A 9,997-nucleotide genomic window follows, 5' to 3' on the forward strand; every position below is an offset into this window, starting at 1 on the left:
TGAGACTGGTAGTTGTTTTTCTTGGCATACATAGATGAGTGCTTCAAGTGCTACATAAATTTTTTGGAAACATACAAATTGTTATTCTGTCAATTCTTTAAGCCTCATCACTTGTGCCTTCCATGACACTATAACTTCTGTAAAGTGCTTCTTGCTCATATTCAACTTCTTAAATGGTTGACTGTAAACTCAATTTTTTATATACTCTGTTTTCTTCCCAACATTTAAAAATTTTCCTTTGCCATTCAATATTTTCCAGTTTTGTTGTTATTTGCAGATGTTTTGGAGTCCTTTCAAATTCATAGGAACCCGTGTACAACAGAAGAGAAGCTTCCTTGTCCAACACTGCTCCCATAATTGTTATGCTTGAACTCATTGATTTAGTCAGGGTATCAACCCATCGCATTGCTACCTGCCCTCTTTCAGATGATCCTCTAGGTTATCAAACATGATTTCCTCTTCCAAGGACAAACCTCTCTAGATAACATATCCAAATATGTGGGCCAAATATTAACATCCCCGTATCTAAGGTACATTTTGGTTTTTCTCCTTTCAAGAGAGATATGTTTGTTCTTCTTTTAATCCAGACTATTTTAATATTCTTGCTTAACTCATAATTCAAACATATCAATTATTTTTTGATTTTCCTTATTCATTGAACATTTCAATCTTTTGTCCATCTGTCATTGAACTCTAATGGTCCAGTGTGTGAGATTTTGTTTTCTAGACATTGAATTGTAATTCATACTGAATGCTTTAGTCCTTCATCTTCATTGGTGAAGTTCTCTTTGTTCTCATCTTCGAGTTCTCTTTGCTTTCAACAAGAAAATTTGTATTGTTTACATATCATAGCTGATTGATAATAAGTTACTCCAGTTCCTATATTGAATTCTTTTTTCATATAATACAGCTTCTTTGAGTATTTCTTTTGCATGCAACTTGAATAAATATGGTGAATGAATACAACCCTGAAACAGACCTTTCCTGGCTTTAAACCACTCAGTGTTACCTTGTTCTATTGGAACAGTGCGTCTTCGTCCATGTACAGGTTCCACACAGGACAATGGAGGGTTCCCGAATTCCAATTCACATCAGATTTTTTACCCAGATTTTTTACAGTATATTGGTGGAAGTTACATCATTAGCAAGTTAAAGAGGTGGTTTTTCATTCTACGAGGTCCTCAGATTAGTTGAGGGTCCTTTGAGGTTTCACATTAAATTCCCTTTTAAATTAACTCACCTGTTATTTTCAAACCTTTCCTTTTACTCTGCTCTAAGTAATGTTGCCCCTAGTCAGAATTCTTTCTGAAGAGTGGGACAAGAAGTGAAAGAGGAGAGGCTTGAAATTTTGAGCCTATTTTCGGTAACATTGGGATATGTTTAATGTAAATGAGATGTACTGGCATTGACACTCTTTCCTCAGTCATTCCTATAGATCTTTAGAATAGGTTGAAAAACTGGTGTATACATGAGCTTGTGTACATAATATTTTATTGGAAAATAATTTATTGTGAATGCAATTATAAATGTATGGCACCTTTCATGATACAAAGACAGCTGTAGTTGCTACTGTGACCAGATGAGTTAATAATTTACTTTATAGAAAGAGCTTGATAATTCTTGGTTTAAAATATCTATGATCTATTACTTTTATACCTGCTACTGAAAGAATTCCTAAAATAATGTAAATATATTTTTAAGAGAAAAGCACTATCTTTTATTATTTTACTTCATACATAAAAACAAATGCTAACATAAGCAAAGATTTATAAAGAAAATTCTGCTGGTGATCTCTAAATATATTGGATATTCTATCTCAATTCTTTTTTTCACTTTTTAAAGATATGTAAGTTTCATAAGAAATACAATTGAATGCTGTTCCTCTATATATTATGCATATTGTTTATTCTTAAAAATTCCTTTTTAAATTACTTCCTTCTGAAATTAATTATTTCAAAAGAACTTGTAGCATTAAGATTTGCGCATTTAATTGTTTAACATAATCAAATTATTTAACACAATTTAACTTAATTTTATACATTTAAAAAATATGTTGACTTTTCAATCAATCTATACTTCGGAGCATTGCCACTCAAAACCAGCACTACAGTTGAATAAATACCTTTAATTGAAATGTACAATTATTAAGGCTAATTTTAAAGATATAGTATATTTATTGGTATATTCCAAGTCATTATTACCATTTCTTTTTTTCACCATTTCTTATGGTTACAATTTATTTATATTTTAGTTAAAAGATCTATTAAAAACAGTTTTTTTAAATGGAGAGGTAATCTAGATATAGTTGTTTGAAACCACCAGCAACTCCAAGGGAGAAAGATGAGACTTTCTACTCTGGCAAAGATGCAGTGTCTGAGATCCAGATTTCGGGTTTGCTTTGTCTTTTTAGGGTTGCTATGAGGTAGACTTGATTGGATGGCAGTGAGTGAATTCAATGGAATGTTTTGTTTGACTTCCTGATGCAAAGTTAAAATCATCATCTCTATGTATGTTTTTAACATTGTTTTAAAACTTCTTCTGGGGTTATATATATAAATAAGTAGACTTAACTTTTTATTTAACTATTGAATAAGTCAATAATGACAGATGAATCTAGCTTTCCACATATTAAGGAATTATACAGCTTTTTCCAAGACAAATGTTATATGCAATTTGAAGGTCAGAGAAAGTGATGAAAGAGTTACAAAGAAACACTTAATATTAATGTATCCTTAATCATCTTGTCTCAGAATGAAAAAATGAGATGTTTACTGGATTGGTTATACAGATAGGGTGGCTAGGTATATTTTGGAGAGAGGCAAATCATTGTTAAATTTAAATGGCTCTGAAATTTCTTGTGACAGAGCTAAAAAGAAGAAGTGTATATATATATATATATATAGTATTCTATGTTGATCTATATGCTTTTGCTGAGAAAATAAAATTTGCCTTATTGACATCTTTATTTCATTAATAAATAAAAATAAGATATTTATAATTATATGAATATCAAATTATAACTGGTTTTCGCTTTAAGAAAAATACACAATCAATTTGCATTCTTATCTTCTTTGTCTGCAATTAAATCTTTTTTTTTTTTTTAGTTTTTTTTTTTTGTGTGTGTGTAAGAGAAATATACTACTACTCAACCTCTACTGTAAGGTTGGTAGCCCTGAGAACTCCTTTATTAATGTAGCATGTTATGGATGTCTTTCTGCTCCTAATGGAATGAGGAGCAGATATTTCCACATGCAATGCAATTAAATCTTAATACAGGCAGTAGAGTTGCTGTGAATCTGAATGATGGTGCCGGAAGTTGAATCCCTCAGGCTGGAAGGCACTCAAATATAAGTGAAGAAGATCTGCCTTCTCAAAGTATTTGAACATAACATGGGTACAGTAAAGCATGCACGAGTAAGGCTTTCAAGACCTGCATTTGCTGATAATATGCAAAATGAGAAGAAACAGCTGCGAACATGAATTAATAGTCATATATTGGATGCACCACGTCTGACTAGGAAAAGTGGGAGTTGTTAAAGATGAAAAAACAAACAACACACACACACACACACACACACCTAGGCATTTGTGGCATTTACATAATCTGTCAACTTGTGAAGGGGTGGACAGACTCTAGTCTGTCAATCAGGTCTCAGCTTAATGACCTCATTTGGAGGTGCAACGGAGATAAATAGCTCACTGAAGGTCAGATACAATCTCTCCTGGTGAGGCATTCCTGTTGACAAACCACATGTTGCTGTAACTATGCTGATGCAGCCAGAGCCTGGGAGCTGGAGGAGCCATGTGGAGACTTGCACCAGCAGTAAGGTGCTTCCTGCACCACTGAATCCAGAAGACTTTCCACCTACTGGTCTGTGATCTTCAGCATCATTGTATGTGTTGCATGAGTCTGAAGAGGAATTACGAACTGGTATTGGACATATGGACTAATATCAGACTTATGTACTTGATCTGGACTGGGCTGGCATGTTTTCTTAATACACATTACTTTTTATAAAAAGCTCTTTCTTATACACACACAAGTGTATATGAATTTGCAATTTTTGTCAACCCAGACTAACAGCATTAATCAGCTGAAATAAACTACTATTGGTCATTACGGATCAGAAAGTTTTATGGTTTACTGTCTGGAGAATGACAGATTCAGGAAAAATGGAGTCACAATATCTGTCTAAAAAAACACTTCAAGATCTATCACGAAGTACCATGCTGTCTGTAAGAGAACATTATCACTGCATACAAGGAAATTGAGTCAATACTATTATTATTCAAAGTTGTGCACAAACTACTAATGTTAGTAATGAAGAAACTGAAAAATTGTATCAAAGTCTTCAGTCTGAAAGTGATTAAAGATGCAACCAAGATACATGGTTAATTATTAGTGATTGACATATAAAATTTGGGCAGAAAGAATAATCGGAAAATATGGTCATAGTGATAAATGAAAACTAGATATCCTGTGATAGAAAAATTTTGTAAGACCAATGACTTCATCATAAATATCATTTTCAACACACAAAAAATGGCTATACATATAAAAAAACAAATTCACTATCTTGCTGCAAAGAGTTGATGGAGAAGTTTAATATCAGCAGCTAAAACCCACTATGAATCAACTGTGGAACAGAGCATCAATTGCGCATATGCAATTGAATTTTGATGCTTGAAGAAAGCTGATGCTAGTCTATGAAATCCAGGTATGAACTTGGCCATAACCCATGTGCATTAGAGAGCATCTCAGGAGCATATTTGTAGCACTGAGCGTGACTAACAGAAACTCAGATGAGCTGTGCCAGGAATTCAGAATACAACACATGGCGAAAGCAAATTGTGAGGATTCCAGTTTTCAGAAGACTCTGGCTGAGAGTAGGAGCCCAACATTCACTATTGGGATCGTCATAGTAAATAAGCACCCGGCGAACTCCCTCTATCCACGATTGAGCGATGAGAGGAAAGCGGTTACTAAACAGAGTGCATTGAAGAGAAGAGTATAGAAGATCAAAGACATCAATCTTACTTGAATTATTAAAACTTGGTCAGTTAATTTCCCCGTCTGACGCATGGTGGACCTGGTTTTCCAATTTCTGTTTGTTTGTTCATATTAGGGAGTATCTCAGAGGTGTTAGGTCATTGAAGGTCACCCTCATGAAGCTGTGTGATATGCTTTTATGTGTTTCGGAATATGAAACCTAGGATTGATGAACCTATAGGGACAGCAAGAAGGATAAGAATTTGGGTGCGTGAGGGGGTATGGTAATTGGGGGGGAGTGGTAAAAGGGAGACGATGTCAAGGAGTCAGGGAGGAAAAATATGTTTGGAAACTGACTGTGCTAATATTGCACAATTCTGGTAGACATGATTGAACTATGGAATGTTAGGGTACTCAAAACAAGCAAACATAACACATAATTGCACTGGGCAAAGAAGAGCTTTCAGAAGGCATTTCTCAGACAAGGGGAGCATTGAGCAACTTTCTCCGAGTTAGTGCACCCAGTGACGTTGCCTGGGAAGATATTCTCTGGGCACAGTGATTTTTTTCATAAAAGCAGTTTCGCTCAAACCTCATTTTTTTTTTTTTTTGCGATGGCTGATTTGAGTGAATAGTGTGAGGCCATGAATTTTTGTTTCCTGTTCATGAAAAAATGCCACATAAACTGTTGTGATTTTGAACTCAACTTATAAGGACAGCTCTATGGGAAAACTCAAGTGTACGAGTGGTTTTCCCATTTCAAAAAATGTGAAATATCGATTGATGACAAACCTCCTTCCAGACACCATCAACTTCCTCAAAGTTCATGTCCACTTGTATTGCATTTGCAGTTCATTTCACCAGATCAGACTGGTAATCAAGCTTTCTATTTTGAGATTCTGAAAAAGTTTCTTAACAGTGTGTGACAAAAAACCCTGATTGGGGAGAGACAGGAGATGGTTTTGCTACCACGACAATGCACCTGCTCAGGCAGCCCTCTCAGTGGGACAGTTTTTGGCAAAAGCAGCATGCCTCTCTTGACCCATGTACTCCCTCACCTGACCTTGATACATGTAACTTCTTTGTTTCTGCAAATTCAGACAGACAGCAATGTGACAATGTAGAAAAGATGAAGAATAAAATGAGGGAGGTGCTGTGAGCCATCCAAATAGATGAGTGTGAAAATTGTTTCCAAAAAAAGGAATCACAGATTCGACAAATATATTAAGTGTAATGGTGAGTACTTTGAAGGTGATAAGATGGTTTTGTAAAAATAATTTAAATACAAATGTTTTTAATTCTGGGTTTTATTGGGGGTATACATTTGTGTGCATTAACTCTTAATTAATAATAAATTTTAAGAAAAGCAAGAAACCTTCAAGCAATTTTAAAAGGCAAGAAAGAAAGAAAAATTCAAAGTGGATGTCAGGAGAGATAATTAAAATGGTCCTTAATCATAGCGTAGTTAAGGCAATGGAAGAAATTATGTAGTCATAGAATTGAACAGATAATTTCAAAGGTGAGCTCAAGAAGACAAGGTAATATTTTAAAATAAACTGTAGAAAGACCCAGATTCAGAAAACCAAAACAGGAAGAACATGCTCTGAATATCTTTTGTAGAAAGCACTCGAGGGAGAAAAAAATTAAGCCTCGAATTAGAATCTTGTAAGTTTCTATCGGCAAAATATTAAATGCTTCAGGAAACATCACAAAAAGATGGAAACATACACAGTCACTTTACAAAAAAGAACTAGTCAACATTCCACAATTTCAGGAGGTAGTATCTGAACAGGAACCATTGTTACAGAAGGAAACAGTTCAAGTAGTGTTGAAAGCAATAGCCAAAAACAAGTCTCCAGGAGTTAATGGAATATCAATAGAAATGTTCCAACAAATCATAGGAGCACTGGAGCACTCACTCATCTCTGTCAGGAAATGTGCAGCTTGGCCAACAGAGTGGAAGAGATGCATATTTCTATCCATTCTAAAGAAAGGTGAACCAACATCATGCTCAGATTGTAGATCAATATTATTTAGATCACACACAAGCAAGATTTTACTGAAGGTCTCCAAAAAATTGTTGTAGAAATACAGAAAGGGAGCTGCCAGGGGTTCGTTCAGTCAGAACAGAAGTCTTGGAACAAGACATATCATTGGGAATGTCAGATGGATCTTGATAAAATACTAGAAAATTGTTTACTTTTGTTTTATTGACTATGCAAAGACATTGTATTAGCATCACAAACAATGAAGAGCCTTGAGAAGAATGGAAATTCAAACTGATTCATTGTGCTAATGCAGAATGTGTGCATAGGTGATGAGGCAGTTGTTCAAGTACAAGGGAACATTACATGGCTTAAAATCAGGAAAGCCACATAGCAGAGCTATAGCTTCTCACCATATGTATTCATCTGTATGCTGAGCATATATCCAGAGACACTGCATTATAGGAAGAGGAATCTAGCATCCAGTGTGGAGGAAGACATAAATAATCTGCTACTCGCACATGAAACCAGCTTCCTTGCTGAAAGTGAGGAGGACTTTAAGCATTTGCTGATGAAGGAAAAGTATTGCAGCCTTCTATAAGAACTACAACTCAATGTAAAGAAGATCAAAATCCTTAACATTCGGCCAATGAGTAACATCCTGATAAATGGAGAAAAGATTGAAGTTGTCAAGTATTCCATCTTTCTTGGAATCGCAATCAATTCTCATGGAAACAACAGTCAAGATCAAATGATACAGTGCATTGGCTAAATCTGCTGCACAAGCCCTTTTTAAAGTTTTGAAAATGAAAGATATTACTTTGAGGACCAGGGGGTGCCTAACTCAAGATATGGTGTTTTTAATTGCCTCATATTCATGATAAAGTTGGATATTGAATAAGGAAGACTGATGAAAAATTGATGTACTGTGATTTTGAGCTCAGGAAGAATGGAAGAACCATGGATTGTTAAAAGGACAAAGAAACCTGTTGAAAGAAATGCGGCCAAATATTTATTAAAGGCAAGGGTGGAAAGACTGTTTTCTCACTTACTTTGGACAAGTTGTCAGAATATACCAGTCTCTGGAGAAGAACATGATGGTTGGTAAAGTAGAGGGGCAGTACATACATGGAAGATTCTTGACAAGATGGATTGACAGAGTGGCTGCAACAATACACTCCATAAGAGCAATTGTGAGGAAGGGGCAAAAGGGCCCAGCAGTGTTTCCTTTTGTACATAGGGTCACTCTGAGGCAGAACCAGCTCCACAAAGCCTAACAACAACATGAGTCACAAATGCAACATACAGCCTGCCTCTATTTCTTTAATGCTGCCTCCCCCCACACACACTATTATTACCCCAGTGCTACCTTACAAATCTGGCTAGAGCAGAGCGTGTACACTGGTACAGATAATTACTCTCAACACATGGAATCCATGACAGATAACCCTCACGAACAGTTATGAGAGCAGAGATACCAAGAGCACTGGGGGAAGATGGGGGCAGAAAGGGAGAATTGATCAGAATGATTGACATATAATGGACCCCCGATGGAGGAGAGCAAACAACAGAAAGGTGGGTGAAGGAAGAGAATGGTCATTATACGATATGAAAATAATAATAATTTATAAATCATAAAGGGATCATGAGGGAGGAAAGGTGGGAGAGGGAGGGAAAAACTAGGAGCTGACCCAACTGCTCACATGGAAAGAAAATGTTTTGAAAAGGATGATGGCAACTTACGCACAAATATGCGTGACACAACGGATGTCAAGCAGGATTGTTAAAAGAGCTGTAAGAGCCCCCAATAAAATGTTTGTTATAAAGAGTACAGCCTAGGGGGTTATTGATAATATTTTATATCCAAAAAATGGCAATGAGACTTCCAAAGGTAGCCCAAGTCATACATAATAGCCCAGTGAATGGATTCTGGGCTCCCACTTAATTCTAGCCCCAACCCAAGAACAACTAGTTCTTAGGACGTGGCTCTGCTCAGCACATGTTTTCATGATGAGATCACTGAAGTTATGAAGAAGTATGGTGAATAAAGCAGATGGTCCCCAGCTGTCAAAAAGAACAGCTTGTGGGATCTTAAAAGCTTGTATTCAAAAATAGTCACCGAAGTGAGGTGTCAATTCATGGGAGAAGTTCACCAACCTGTGTCATTCAAAGTTGATAAATTATGAACACCCACTTTGTAGATGGTAATGGAGGACAGTGGAAGGCCGAACTCCATCTAGAGCACCTAACCAAATTAGGCGTCTGACAGTCCTCCTCCGAACACGGATAGAATAGCCTGCTATCTGACAGATTAGTGTGAACTTGATCATGGTGGATGGAACTATGATGATGCCTAGTCATTTGATCTCCTCCCTTTTGACCCATTCTCTGTTTGTTCTAGGTTTAAATATTTCTTGCTTGTTCTCAACAGAGGTTTTCTCTCTGGATTATTTTTGTATTGTATAAATTATCAATTATTTTGTTTTCTTTTGGGTATGTTTTATGAATTTATGAAGCACAGAGGAATGTATGTATCGAGACAACAATTGATGTATAAACTTATCAGGGATGAAAGGGAGGTTGAGAGAAATTGGGTACCAAATAATGACTATGGATGGTGGGGGGGAGATACACTAGAACTGACTGTGATGATGTATATACAACTCTTTTAAAATATGATTGAACTATGGATGTGTATGAGGTGTGAATTATATCACAGTAAAACTATTGGAAAAAATGAACAACAGGAATTGATTTGATGGCAGTGAGTTTTGTTTTGGTTAATTGAGGTTAAACCTCAATTTCAAGGAATTGGCATGATTCTAAGCAACGTAATTTAAAATACTATTATTTATTTTCATGGATATAAAATTTATTAGTGAAAAGTAGCCTCAACATTTTCCATTTTCATACATGCAATGTATTTACAAGTATTATACAGGAATTGACTGATTTTAAAAATAATGTGGTATGAGGAAGCTTTTCTATTTAAAAAACTAAAGAGTTATATGACTTCTCTATC

At 35.7% G+C, this 9,997-nt stretch overlaps 1 non-coding gene across 1 annotated transcript; it reads right to left on the bottom strand.

Moving 5' to 3' along the window:
• Positions 1 to 3,120: 3,120 nt before the first annotated feature.
• On the bottom strand, positions 3,121 to 3,255 carry LOC142441684 (small nucleolar RNA U109). The gene has a single exon (XR_012783038.1). It is a non-coding gene; the product is annotated as a small nucleolar RNA U109 (small nucleolar RNA).
• Positions 3,256 to 9,997: the final 6,742 nt, after the last annotated feature.

The sequence above is a fragment of the Tenrec ecaudatus genome, chromosome 2 (assembly GCF_050624435.1).
Source record: "Tenrec ecaudatus isolate mTenEca1 chromosome 2, mTenEca1.hap1, whole genome shotgun sequence".
Classification (NCBI taxonomy): Eukaryota; Metazoa; Chordata; class Mammalia; order Afrosoricida; family Tenrecidae; genus Tenrec; species Tenrec ecaudatus.